At 34.6% G+C, this 15,585-nt stretch overlaps 1 pseudogene; it reads left to right on the top strand.

The window, feature by feature from the left end:
* The first annotated feature begins 4,897 nt into the window (after window positions 1-4,897).
* Window positions 4,898-10,141, top strand: LOC124895318 (annotated as a pseudogene).
* The last annotated feature ends 5,444 nt before the right edge of the window (window positions 10,142-15,585 follow it).

Raw genomic sequence — 15,585 nt, 5'->3', positions numbered from 1 at the left:
AATTAAAAAAAAGATTATTCACGCAATATAAATGTAATATAATTGTTGTATTTGAAAAGTTTTGTTTTATTGTTATAGATGATAAATACTCCCTCTGTCCTATTTTATTCATCCCAAATTTCTTAATTTGTTATCTCATTTTGCTTGTCTTTTTTTTACTTATCAAGAATGGACAATTTTTTCCCATTATATTCTTAATATAATTGATTACTCCTTATTATTAGTATTCTTGAAAAATATTACAAAGAGGAGTACCATTAAGAGTACACCATTAAGAATATAAATGGTGCTTTGGTATTAGCTGTTCATCAATATTGGAACTAACAACAAGACACAATTAAGAGGGGCAAAATGGTAAAATTACATTATCAATTATTATTTTCTTAATAGTTATACTATGCTAATTTGGAATGGGTAAAATGGGATGGAGGGAGTATCTTTTAAAATTTAGTGCATGTATTGAGAGAAACGAAAAAAGAAGCGAAAATATTTTCTAAATTGGTGGTTGTCTCATAACGTCTCCGATTTTTTCAGTTGTATCCATGGCTGAAGACGGAGGAAACGCGGCGGAGCAACCGGCGTCCGACCCGAACCCGTGCCCGAATTGCCTTGCATCATTTTCTGACGAGTCTTATTTGGATCAATGTTTCCGTACGCCTCCTTTCTTTGTTAGTCTTATTACACATTTATACAGAGTCATTGTTAAGATGCAATTTCATCACTTTTAACCTCTAATTCAGTATCTTTATATACCCTTTTTGCCTAATTATTACTCCCTCCGATTCAATTTGTTTGCCTAGTTTCGGCTGAGAGACAGAGTTTATAAAATTGAAGAACTACCTTTTTTTTTCTTTTTGATAACCGCGGTGTCCGGTCCAGCTTGCGCACATCTCGACTAATGCCACGGGATACCTGGCGCATCTCGACTAATGCCACGGGATACCTGGCACCTCCCACCACCACCAATACCAGGTAACACTGTCCACCTAGACTATAACAAATGGAAAAAAATTACCAAGTGTTTGTCTCTATTGGGAATTGGACCAAAGACCTCATTGTGTTCATCCCACTTCATTGAACTACTAGGCCACATCCTTGGGTGCAATCTTGTGGTCTTGAACTTAAATGTGTAGAATTTGCCAAAAGTGAAAAGTTAAAATTAAATATTCCCTAACAAAAAGGGGAGAGACATTCCTTTTTAAACTAACTAAAAATGAGAATTAGACAAACAAATTGAAACAGAGGGAGTACTCTTGTGCACCTGCTTCAGTAAAGTGCCCTTAATGTAAGGTCCCGACCTGTTTTATCATTCTTGTTTGTTCTTATTCCGCATTAGAGTGCTTTTACTATGCAAGAACCTCAAGAAAAATGAAACGTTTTTTTTAAAGAAGTATTTGAGAGGATTTCAGTAATTATAACTTCCATGTAAATGTATATCACACTTGTGAGATCAACACCATGGGATTAAATATTTGGTCTTACAAACCTTTTGCTTGATCTGAAAAGTTGTCAGCCTTCAACTCAGTGTGGATATAACAATAGATCAGAGAGGTGCATACATAAATATATACAGTATGTCTGGAGATGTTTTGCTGAACTTAATCGGATTTTTGTCCCTTTAGAAACTCTTCTATCATTAATATTAAAAACTCTTAGTAATTAGAAATGTCTTAATGAAAATTATCGTCAAGTTTAAGGGATTGGTTCCGCATTGATTGTAACTCACTTCGAGAATCTTCCTGCATAGATTTCCTTCACCAAGTCACCGCCAACAATCAACTCTTATCATTTGGTGTTAATTATTATATTATTAAGCCTTAAAAAGAAAAAAGAAAAAAAAAAAATCTAAAGAATAGGGACCATTTTAGTAATTTTGTTCTATTTCAAAGAACAAAATTCAAGAATTTATAACCAGGTCAGCAAGGGCCCTTCAACACTCTATTAAATCCCTAAACATAAAAGCAAGCATACACTCACCAACTTCACAGTCAAAAACGTTTTAAATAAATTTCCATCTTTGGGTATCTGCCGCTCTTTGATTTTTACCGGATATCCCAACAATTAATTATAACACTCTATCACCCTTCCTAAGGAGCAAAAAGTCTATTTGAGTTTTGGCCACCGAACTACGAAAGGTAATAAGAATCTTATACTATACCGGTCTACATCCCGTGCCTTATTTACTACCCATTTGGTTTCCTGGACACATGTTATACTAATCCTCCTCTTCCTAAGAATCTTATGAGCTCTATAAACTTACCTTGAAGAGTCCCTATGTTTCAAGACCCAATTCTCAACCTAGAGGCTCTCTTATCCTACTTAACCCTACTACCCCTTGCCCTTAACCCCGAACTTGACCCTACCTCAGACCCAGACCCAGACCTCACCTTGGGCCCTGGTCTCAGCCCCAAGCTCGACCCAACCTATGACATGACCCTAGTCTACCATCGCTATCACAACCACAACTCAATAAGAGAAGAAAATATAAAGGCACACAAATAGATAAGGCTAACAAGAAACAATGGTAACAACGAATAAATCAGTACTGAAGCTTGAAGTTGTGCCCACTATATGCTAAGGAAACAAATAAAAATCTACAGGAAAGAATCAAAAATCAACATCGTATGCCAAAAGAAATAAATCTATCAGAAAGAAACAAGAATTAACAGCGTATGCCACAAACAATAAAACCAATATACTACAACACAAATTTTTATAAATAACAATCAATAACGAGAAATATACTACCCACAAAAATTTTAAAACTAACAACAACTGAAAACAACACGTACGACGGTAAATAGATATGCTACTCTAAACTACAACGAAGTAACAGAGAAAGTGGAACCAGTAATCCAACAATAGTCAAGAGACAGGACGTATTCACTATCAACAGTCAAGAAACCTAGACAAGATAACTAGAGGAGATGAAACAGGTGCACTTGATCCGGGGAGAAGACGAAGTGGGGGCATTTTCGTGATTGATTCTTCGAATTCCGGCAAGTTGGTGCAAAAATTGATTGCCGGAATTTTTTTCGTCACATTTACCTACTGCTAATACGACCCCTAAATTTGGTCACTGAAAAATGTACGCTTCGAGTCGCCGGAGAAGTTTCCCCAGACTTGTAGTGTATGTAAGGGATTAGAGAGAAAAAGAAAAGAGAGGAGAGAAAAAGAAAGAGTGCAGATTTGTTCCAAGGAAAAAAAGGAATTACCACTTTTTAATTTTTTTTTTCTATTTTTCGTAGGCAGTTATTAATGATTTATCTATTAATTATGTTGTTTTTAATTATCTGTAGACATCATTAAGGAGGTTATTCCTCCACTTTCTCATTTCAATAGTTGTAGAAAGTTATTTCTTTGATATTAGGGGGTGATTAATCCACTAATTATATGTAAATTTATTTGGCTTCAATGAAAAGGTAAGCAGAAAATATTTCAATTTTTAGTACTTTAACTTAAACCAACACCATAGGTCGTTGAAAGAAAAATGAGGTTTCATCTTACAAAGTCCCATAACTAAATCCATATCCGGAAATCGTAATGGAAGCTTTATGTGAAATAACTTTCCTACAACCGATAGAATTTTAGCTATTATATTATCATCATTATTTATTAAACCACGTAAATAATAGTCTATGTGGGCCAAAACTTATATTTGGAGCAATTATATTTGGCCCACATGGACTATATTATTTGCATGGTTTAATAAAGAATGATGATAATATAATTGTTAAAATCCTATTGGTTGTAGGAAAGTTATTTCACTTAAAGCTTCTGTTACGGTCTCCGAATTTGGATCTAGTTATGGGTCGTAGTAAGATGAAATCTGATGTTTTCTTTCTATGACCGATGATGCAGGTTGAATTAAAGTACTCAAAAACTGAAATATTTCCTACTTACCTTTCCATTAAAGCTAAATAAATTTACATGTAATTAGTGGATTAATCACCCCCTAATATCAAGGAGATGAAAAAAGTGCACTTGATCTGGGGAGAAGACAAAGTGAGGGCATTTTCTTGATTGATTCGTCGTATTCCGGCAAGTTGGTGCAAAATTTGGTCACCAGAATTTTGTTGTCGTCACATTTACCTACTGCTAATACGGCCCCTAAATTTGGTCGCTGAAAAATGTACGCTTCGAGTCGCCGGAGAAGTTGCCCCAGACTTGTAGTGCACGTAAGGGATTAGAGAGAGAAAAAGAAAGAGTGCAAATTTGTTCGAAGAAAAAGAGGAATTAACAACTATTAATAATGTTTTCCTATTTTTCGTAGGCTGTTATTAATGATTTATTTATTAATTATCTGTAGACATCATTAAGAAGGTTATTCCTCCACTTTCTCATTTCAGTAGTTGTAGGAAGTTATTTCCTTGATATTAGGAGGTGATTAATCCACTAATTTTATGTAAATTTATTTGGCATTAATGAAAAGGTAAGCAGAAAATATTTCAGTTTTTAATATTTTAACTCAACCAACACCATAGGTCGTTGAAAGAAAACATGAGGTTTATCTTACAACGTCCCATAACTAGATTCATATCCGGGAATCGTAACAAAAGCTTTATGTGAAATAACTTTCCTACAACCAATAGGATTTTAGCAATGATATTGTCATCATTATTTATTAAACCACGCAAATAATAGTCTGTGGGCCAAAACTTATATTTGGAGCAATTATATTTGGCCTACATGGACTATATTATTTGCATGGTTTAATAAATAATGATGATAATATAATTGTTAAAATCCTATTGGTTGTAGGAAAGTTATTTCACTTAAAGCTTTTGTTACGATCCCCGGATTTGGACCTAGTTATGGGATGTAGTAAGATGAAATCTGATGTTTTCTTTCTTGACCTATGGTGTTGGTTGAGTTAAAGTACTCAAAAACTGAAATATTTCCTGTTTACCTTTCCATTAAAGCCAAATAAGTCTAGATACAATTAGTGGATTAATCACCCTCCTAATATCGAGTTTATTAATAACTACTGTTAATGGTCTACAGTGAATTAAAAACAACATAATTAATAGATAAATCATTAATAACTGAATAAGAAAAATAAAAAAAACATAATTGATAGTCGTTACTTTCTTGCTTTCTTCGAACAGATCTGCACTCTTTTTCTTTTCTTTCTAATCCCTTGCAGGCTCTACAAGTCCGGGGCAGCTTCTCCGATGAATCAAAGAGTATATTTTATGGCGACCAAATTCAGGGTGGTATCAACAGTTGGTAAAGGTGACGACAACAAAATTTCGGCAACTATTATTGCACCAACTTGTCGGAATCCGACGAATCGATCAAGAAAATGCCCCCACTTTGTCTTCTCCCCGGATCTGGTGCACTTGTTTCATCTTCTCTAGGTTTCTTAACTGTTGGTGGCGGATACGTTCCGTCTTGTTCGATTTGTATTTCAGTCTTTTCTCTATTGGTTTCTTGCCTGATTATCTTTGACTGTTCATGTTGGATTACTATTTCCTTGTTACTTCGTTGTAGTTGAGATGAGCATATCTATTTATTGTCGTATGTATTGTTATTTTCTAAATTCTTGTTGGTAGTATAGTTCTTGTTATTTATCAAATTTGCGTTGTAGTATATTGGTTTTATTGCTTGTGGCATACGCTGTTGAGTCTTGTTTCTTTCTTGTAGATTTATTGCTATTGATTCTTGACTTTTATTTGTTTCCTTAGCATATAGTGCGCACAATTTTAAGTTTCATTACTGATTTATTCGTTATTACCATTGTATTGTTAGCCTTATCTATTTGTGCGCTTTCGTATTTTCTTCTCTTATTGAGTGATGGTTGTGGTGGTCGATGCTAGAGGGTCATGTCATAGGTCGTGGTAGGAGTTGGGTTCAGGGCCTAGGGAGAGGTCTAGGTTAGGTTCGACGTTGGGGGCGAGGGGTAGTAGGGTTAAGTGGGATAAAGGAGCCTCTAGGTTGAGAATTGGGTCTTGGAACACAAGGGCTCTTCAAGGTAAGTTTATAGAGCTCGTGAAGATTCTTAGGAAGTGGAGGATTAGTACAACATGTGTCCAGGAGACCAAATGGGTAGGTTCTAAGGCGAGGGATGTAGACAGGTATAAGTTGTAGTACTCTAGTAGCATAAGGCGTAGGTATCTTAGTAGATGAAGAGCGTAGGGGGAAAGTGGTGGAGGTTAAGCGGGTCAATGTAGGTTGATGTTGGTTATGTTAGTCTATTTAGAAGTTATTAGTGCCTAAGCTCCGCAACCGCAAGTGGGCTTTGACGAGGAAAAGAAGAAACCGCAAGTGGGCTTTGACGAGGAAAAGAAGAAGAGGTTTTGGATGAGGTGGTGAGAGGCACTGAGAAGCTCTTCGTAGAAGGGGATTTCAATAGACATATAGGGTCTATATCGAGAGGCTATGATGATGTGCATAGATGTTTTGATTTCAGGGAAAGGAATAGAGCAACTTCACTTTTGGATTTTACTAGGGTCTTTGGGTTGTAGGTAGAGAATTTGAGTTTCCTGAAGAAGGAGCACCTTATTACCTTCCGTAGTTCAGTAGCCATGACTCAAATAGACTTTTTTTCTCCTTAGTAAGAGTGATAGAGTGCTATTCAAGACTGTAAAGTCATACCAAGTGAGAATCTTTTAACCTAAAAAAACTTCTGGTGATGGAATTGGAAATAAAAAAGGGCAGAAAAAAAAAGGGTGTGGAGGATCGGCCTAGGATTAAGTGCAATAGCTTGAATTTGGCCAGTGCATTGGAGATTTGGGAGAAGCTGACGACAATAGGGGCTTGGGAGAGTGGATAGTATGTGGGAGACGACTGCCAGTTGCAGCCGGTTGTTCTTATATGTTCTTTGCAGCTCTATTTTTTCTTCTTCTTCTTCTTCTCTGTTATCCAGCTCTAGTTTTATTCTTTTTAATTGTTTTTTGTTGTATGTGTTCTTAGTTCTAACATCTGTATGTATTTTCATTAATTTTTTTCTCTTGTAGTATATTTCTTTATTCAATGGCTAAAAAAAAAAAAAAGATCCAGCTTGGGCGTGTGGAATTGCAAAGGGCAATAATAGTTTATTATTTTGTTTGCTTGTTATGCCTATATACTATCTTTTTAATTTAAGAATTGAAAGATTATGTTATTTATTGAGTTCTTGGATATTTATTTGTGTCTGCTTAATATTTTTAAATGTTGTACTAAATAGCATTTTAATGAAAAAAAAGCATGCGCTTCGCTTCACGCTTCTATGAATCGAGCCCTCATCGCTTTTTTCCGCCTCTCACTTTTCAAAACACTGTCTTGAAATGTGAGACCATCTCATCTAAAATCTTAATCTATTAGAGAGAGCATACTTCTTTTTATTTAATTATATTTTCAATACACCCCCTCACGTGCAGTCCTGATTCTTTTTCATGGGCCAAGCACGTGGAGATTCTTTTTAATGATGGGTGGCGATTAGATCGGATCCCAGGACTTCTGTGTGCTCTGATACCATGTTAACGTTTGTGACCATCTCATCTAAAAGCTTAAGCTGTCAGAGAGAGAACACTTTTTATTATTTAATTATATTCTCAACAGTGGCCTTCATATAAATAGAAACTATTTTTGGCGATAAACATAAATTGGTCTCTTTTTTACTTTCCTCTACCTCCAAGCAGTATTAATTGTGGTGAGGAAGTCAAACCTAATTATCATGCTATGTCTCATTTGCAAATATAATCAAGTTGGTTTATGTTTTTAATGTCTATTTGTGTCTTGACTTCTCTTTAAATGAGAAAATAGGGAGTGTCCTAGATGGCTAGTGCCACCCTTTACGAGGAACAATGAAGTTATTAGAATTTCATGTGAAGTAGACCTCTGATAAAATGTTGGGCACCTTTTTCCATTCAGATTCAAAATAATTCTTACTCTCTGGATGCTGAAGCTTTTCTTTTTCAAAATATGTTTGAATGCTTTTGTGACTTTCCTATGCTTTTGAGAAATCATAAGATGCACAAGTAGTTAATAAAACTTTCTTAATCCGTAAAGAAATAATTTCCTACTTGTGCATCATATGAACTGTACTTGCTTACTCCAATGAAGCTCTTCTTACATTGGTTTACGTCCTATGGAGTCAAGTTAGGTATTTCTTAATTCTAGAGGTTATCGAAATGGAAACTAATGTTGCACTTTACTCGTGCATTGCAGAGCATCTCAGTCTTTTGTGCCGAATTCTGGTGAAGCTAATAGTTCAATTCTGCTGTATCCTCAACTGCTTAATGTGGCCCCCATCAGCTTGTATCGATGTACTGGCCCTCCGCTACCATACAGTTATCATGCTTCATCGTCATCAGATATCGATGCCGGTTCAATCTCAGTTGAAGCTAGTACAGCTTCATCGTCCAAGCGTATCAACTCTCAGCAGCATGCTGGGGGGGTCAACCTGCAATGGTTTTTTTCTCTGCTTGTCCAGCCAGAGAGGAGTGGGACAATCTTATAAATCATGCTAATGGCGGGGTTTCCCTTACTAGATCGGTTTTGTTGGGAAAGGTTGGGCCACTCATTGGTGCAGTTGATATAGCTGAATCTGAAGATGCTTATGTATTCCGCGTTTCACTTCCTGGTGTTGCAAGGGATGAAAGTAAGTTGTACATATGAGTAAGATGTTCTTCAGTTGAAAATCACCATATCTTCTTACAACTCTCACGGTCTTACATCAGATTTTTTTTTTTTATATTTAATACATCAAGTTGAAAATCACAATATCTGTTACGACCATATGTTCAGTATATGAATGTAACTTGTTGATGCATTGCAGAAATACCATGCTGATAAATCTGCTGCATTCTCCACCTTACTCAGATAAAATCTGTCTTTTACTTTTTCTCAAAATGTCCTTCATTTCATACTGAAACTTAAATATGAAATCAATGCATGTAGAATGAGTTATATCCAAAAAGAAAAAAAAAAAAACAGGAGGTTCAGACATAAAGACCTCATCGCCAATAGTTTCAGTAGTTCTTCCACAAAGGTTCTAATGAAACTGAGTTTGATTAGAACTAAACAATATTTGGGAAATGATATAAAGGTCAAAGGGTTTGTTATCGAGCGTTAGTCATAGGACATCTGTATGCCTTCATTTTCTACTTCTCTATACAGATGAGTGTTCCATTTTATTCACTGATTAAAAAAATGTTTGGTTTCTAGGACCACATATTATTACTTGCATAAGCCTTCTTCCCAGGTGTACAGTGAGCTTTACAACCGTAATTTTTTGTCATTCAGATGCTTCAAGAAATGTTTCAGTTTGCCTACCTTGATTAACTGGCTCTCATTGAAATTCCTCCCTTCTAGAGTGTTTGTCAGTACCCTAGGACGCAGGGTCTGCTAATGAGATTAGTTTGGGGATGCATTTTCTTTCCTGCTCGTCATATCTTTGATCTCTATACTTCTGTGATACATCTGTATCCCATTTATGTTTAGCTTAGTATGGGTATATTGTGTTCCATGTGTTAAACTTTTATTATCTCTCATCAATATTATGCTTTCTTCTTTTAATGCGTGTTTTTGTTTTTCACAGTGGATTGCTCTTGTTTTGGCGCCAGAAGGGTTTTCTATATTTCATGTAATGATTGTAGACCATCATTGGGTTGCTCTTGTTTTGGCTCCAACGAAGGCTTTTCTATGTTTCCTGTAATGATTGTAGACCATCATTTAATCTGTTCTTTTTATGTGGTCAATGAATGTCCAATTGCATCCATATGAATCAAATTGATGATTAAGAGATCTTCCCATTCATGTGGTTACAGAAGTCTTTCGCTGTGATGTTGGACCAAATGGGAGAATTCTCATAAAAGGGGTGAGCGTGACCGGAGAGAGGAAGGTTCGCAGGAAGAATATGGTTTTTAAGATGCAAACTTAGAATTTATACCCACCGGGTGAATTTACTGTTTCATTCCAGCTACGAGGTCCAATTGATCATCTAAACTTGTCTTGTAATTTTGGACCTGACGGGATTTTTGAAGGTGTTGCGAAGAAAAAACAGCAGGTCCTTTAAGGTGCAGTGACATATTTAGATCAAAATATTTCCTCTTTGTATAAGTACCTCTATAGTCCAAAGTACTTTGTTTGGAGTTGCATGTGAAAGTTGTGTCTGTGGCTTTCCCCACTTTTATATTAGTCAAACAAGCCAACTATATTAACCATTATATCTGAACCAATTATGTAATCCCGCCATTTAGCTTCCTGATCTACGAACAATCATTCTGCATTGTTTTTGGAATGTGGACATATTTTTTCATGTTGAGCTTCATAAAGCTTTTTATTTTGAATTAATTGTTCCACATCATTAATCACTACTGCAGAAATGTGTGTTTTCCTTAACCTAATTCTGTGTTTTGCTTGTAGATGGTAGGGGGAAGCCAAACTTAGAAGACCGGGAGCAACGCTGCAGTTGATCCCTGGATCTTTGTGCAGCTTTTAGCCTTATTTTGCATCATGCTTTAGTTCATTTGTGTGTATGCCGTCTAGTTAGTTCCATCGTTAAGACTGACTTACTAAGGGTGTGGCCACCGAACTTGGTGGCCACTTCTACAGAACTGGAAAGATTGGGCTCAAACTAATAGATTTGTGTTTTGTATTTAAAGACCAAGAATTTTGTCCTTGTTGTTTAATTGGTTTGCTATGGTACTCTTATATCCGGCAGTTAGCACCCAATTAGAAACTTGCTCACAGGGAGCAACCTATTAGGAAAATGTCGTGAAAATTTATCAAATAGTGGTTTTTGGTTAGGAGAAAAATGATTTTCCAAAGAAAATATTTTGTGAAAAGTTTGTTCTTTTCGTGATATCTTTTTCTAGATCATTTATCAGTGTTTGACTAGGAAGTGAAGGCTTGGAGTAACCGGTAAAGTTGTTACAGTTTCAAGTTAGGAAAATGAAGTATCATAAGCTTGTGATAAATATATTTTTTATTTCTCAAAAAATAATATTATTAAGTGTTTACCTGTCATTATTAGTCTTCAGTTGCCTACTCTTTCGGCTATCAACTAAGACATTGATTATATACTTATTAATATTAAATTTGATAGCATTCATGTGATATTATTTTGGTCAAAGTCAAATCGTCTATTTGGTATAGAGTAAGATTTTTTGCTGTGTATGTTTCAATGGTCCTAATGACCTATTACTACCATTTATTAATTTAAGTTTTAGCCGTTAGGAGATGAACAAAATCATCTATGTTTCTATATAAACTTTTTAAATATTATGAAAAAGTGGGAAAGAAAAGAGTAAAGAGAATATTAGCATTTAAATATTTTTATCTTCTAATTTTAATTTGTTGGGTTTTCTATATATTTAAAATCTTTATTAGATTCTGACTCCTAATTTAATACTAGAAGAACTTGTTGAGTCCTAAGAGATACACCTTAACGGGTAAAATATCCTTAAGGACAGTGATAGGAGCACGCCTCAAACTATAAAATTTTCGTGATTTTAATTTTTTTGGCAACAATCTTAAGGATGTTTTTTTACAAATCACGAAAATAAATATTAAAGACGAATGTGTTAGAGAAATAGAGAGGCAAAGAAGAGAAGATAAAGAAAGGAGGATTTGGCATCTTATTGCACACATAATGATAAAATTTTATTAAGAGTTAATACATAAAAATAACTCTAAACTTGACACTAAATTATAACTTTGATCTTAAACTTTGATAGTGCACAAATAGGACCTTCAACTATTCAAAACCTGAACAAATATGACCTCCGATTTTGCAACCCCATGTGTGAGTCTCACTCGTGCCTACGTGGAAAGGTAATCCAATCACATGGTGCCACGTCGTTAAAAGGGATGACTTGGAGAGAGGTCATATTTGTGCAGTTTTGAATAGTTAAAGGTCATATTTGTACACTGTCAAAGTTTTGCTTTTTGTGTTAAAACGATGTCGTTTTTATTATTATTATTGTTGTTGTTGTTGTTGTTGTTGTTGTTATTATTATTATTATTGTTATTATTATTATTATTATTATTATTATTATTATTATTATTATTATAATAATTTTTTATTTATTTCTATAGTAGCAGCACCTAGCTTTTTTTTTAATTTTAAAAATTATTATTATTATTATTATTTTATTTATTTCTATAGCAGCAGCACCTAGCTTTTTTTTAATTAAAAAAAAAACAGCCACTAGCAGGGATCGAACCTGCATAGTAGGCTGAAGGAAGCGCCCAAGAAGAGCAAATAGCATCACTGGGCTATCTAAGTGTCTTGTTTCATGTGGTTCAATGTTAATATACGTACATAAATATACATTTTCTATCTTATATATATACAACATAATTTTTTTACCGAGAGGGTTCGGGTGAACCCCATGGCAACCACATAGGTCCATCCCTCGTTAATTTAATAACGTTTTAATAACGTTAATTTAATAACATTTTAATTACATTAATTTGATAACGTTAATTTAATATACTACTACTACTAACCTTAATAACATTAATTTAATAAAGTTTTATTAAAACTATAATTTTTTTATTATTAGTATAGTTTCATATTTAATTTAATATTAAAAAATAATATTTGGATATATTATATAACTTAAATTTGTCCCCTGCTTTATAATATATATACATACCCGCTCGATTTTTTCATATGAGGCTAACCCGCCTAATTAATAAATCTCCAATATTGCTCTTTTTCTGCAATGACAAAAGAAATTAGATGTCAGTTTCATCTTTGAGCCAAAAATAATGAAAAAATAATAGTGAAGAGTCATTTAAAGGTCATATTTGTGCAGTTTTGAATAGTTAAAGGTCATATTTGTGCACTGTCAAAGTTTAAGGTCATATTTATGTATTATACCCTTAGATTTTAAGCTGAACGCGCTCAGTTTTGCGTGTTGATCATGCGTTTTGCCACGTAGGATTGGAGGTCATATTTGTGCAGTTTTGAATAGTTAAAGGTCATATTTGTGCACTGTCAAAGTTTAAGGTCAAAGTTATAATTTAGTGTCAAGTTTAGGGTCATTTTTATGTATTAACTTTTTTATTAAACCTTAAAGTTTATAATGACACATATTCGTTAAGTGGGAGAATATAAGTTTTGGCCCACATGGACTAATATTATTTGAAAGGTTTACTAAACAACGATGATAATTTAATTGTTAAAATCCTATTGGTAGTAGGAAAGATATTTGACATAAAGCTTTTGTGATGGTTCTCGACTATGGATCTAGTTATGGGACGTTGTTAGATAAAATCTGATGTTTTCTTTCTATGATTTATGGATTTACGGCCCTGGTTGGGTTAAAGTACTCAAAAACTAAAATATTTTCTGCTTGTTTTTCTACTAAAACCAAACAAATTACTCCCTCCGTTTCGTTTTAGTTGATCCTCTTTTAAAAATATTTGTTTCAATTTAGTTGTCCCTTTTGATGAAATCAAGAGTATTTTATTATATTCTTTCAATACTACCCTCAACATTAAATAACTAAACAAAGTATATTTACTCAAATTTATATTTTTAAAGCATAATTAATAAGGTTAATTTGGTAAAATAAACCCCTAATAAACACTTTCTTAAGGGGAGTGCCAAGTCAAAAAGGGCCAACTATTTTGAAACGGAGAGAGTACATAAAATTAGTGGATTAATCACCCCCTAATGTCAAGTAAATAACTTTTTACAACAACTGAAATGAGAAATAGATTTGCACTTTTTCTTCTTCTCTCTTCTCTCTTTTATTTTTCTTTCTAATCACTTGCAAGCACTAAAAGTTTGGGGTAGCTTCTCCGATAACTCAAAGCGTACATTTTTCGGCGACCAAATTCAGAGGTGGTATCAGTAGTAGGTAAAGGTGACGACAATAAAATTTTAACAACAAATTTCTGCACCAACTTATCGAAATTCGATGAATCGATCAAGAAAATGCCTCTTCATCTTCTCCCTGGATTAGTTGCACTTGTTTCATTTTCTTTAGTTAGCTTGTCTAGGTTTCTTGACGGTTGGTTACAGATACATTTTTGTTTTTTTCAATATTTATATTTTAGTCTTTTCTCTATTGATTTCTTGCTTGATTATCTTTGACTGTTTTTGTTGGATTACTGATTCCAATTTCTCTGTTACTTTGTCGTAGTTGGGAATAGCATATTTATTTACTATCGTACGTGTTGTTATTTTCTGTTGTTGTTGTCAAGTTTGGGGTTGGGGGCGAGGGGTTTAAGGATTAAGTGGGATAAGGGAACCTCTAGGTTGAGAATTGGGTCTTCGAACACAAGGACTCTTCAAGGTAAGTTTATAGAGCTCGTGAAGATTCTTAGGTAGAGGAGGATTATAGCTTGTGTCTAGGTGAACAACTGCGTAGGCTCTAAGATGAGAGATATAGATGGGTATAAGTTGTGATGCTCTAGTAGCATCAGGCATAGGAATGGGGTAGGTATCTTAGTTAGATGAAGAGCGTTGGGGACAGGTGGTGGAGGTTAAGTGGATCGATGATAGGTTGATGTTGATTAACATTGGAGGGTCTATATTGAATGTTATTAGTGCCTAAGCTCCATAAACGGACTTAGACAATGAGGAGAAGAAAAGATTTTAGGAGTTTTTGGATGAGGTGGTGAAAGGCATTTCGAGCACTGAGCAGCTCTTCATAGAAGAGGATTTTAATGGGCATATTAGGTCTATATCTGTAATGCCTCGAGTCTGTATCCCGGATGCTACACGGTACTTACGACCCCAAAGGACCATAAGCTAACCCATGTCTGATATCTGCTGTGAGCACTGAATAATATACTGTACTAAATACGAAAAATAGGTTGAAATGCCATAAGGTTAAAAATTTGAAATACTGATAAATAACATCTGATAAAATATCTGAATCTGAAATACTGTCTGAACTAGTCTAGTCTGAAAAGCCTTTAACTAAACTGTCTGAAAGTGGAGTTGATGGGACAAGCCCCCAACTAACTTCGACTAATGATCTACTGATAAACTGGAAATGGAATAAAAGCATGCCCTCGATAGATGAGAACTCGCTATTAAATGTACAACTGCTGACTGTAGCTGTCTAAGCACAGTCAGGAGCCTGAGCGTCTGAACCTATGATATGAGACATCATAGCGCAAAAAAAAGTATGCAGTCAGTACGTGGAATGTACTAGTATGCTAGATGAGGTAAGGCTGAATGCAAGGGTTCATATGCATGAATAGTGACTAACTGAATAATATAGAGTAACTGAATGTAAGAGTATATGGATAACTGATACTACTGAAAAAACACTGAGTATACAATACTGTTGACATACATAGATATATATTGTATCTGAGCTTTTCTAAAGCTGAGTACTGAGTTCTGATAACTGAGTAACTAATATCTAAAATTACTAATAACTGAATTACTGATACTAATTGACTGTGTCTGACAGTCCTGATTCTATAAAACTAAATTGAATTCTAAACTGAGATAGAAATTAAAATTGTGGGAGGTAATCATCTAACCGATATATCCCAAATCTGAGCTGATAGGGGTCCAACCTATGACCCCAATTGAAAGGGTATTAGTATCATGCCACGGGTGCTACAATAGCTATGATTTAACCCTAACTAGCAGGAAGACATTTTGTCAACCCTTAACTAGAAGGA

The sequence above is a fragment of the Capsicum annuum genome, unplaced genomic scaffold (assembly GCF_002878395.1).
Source record: "Capsicum annuum cultivar UCD-10X-F1 unplaced genomic scaffold, UCD10Xv1.1 ctg81289, whole genome shotgun sequence".
In the NCBI taxonomy this organism is placed as follows: domain Eukaryota; kingdom Viridiplantae; phylum Streptophyta; class Magnoliopsida; order Solanales; family Solanaceae; genus Capsicum; species Capsicum annuum.
Note: the sequence above shows the minus strand (reverse complement) of the source record. Positions and strands in the feature narration are given on the sequence as shown.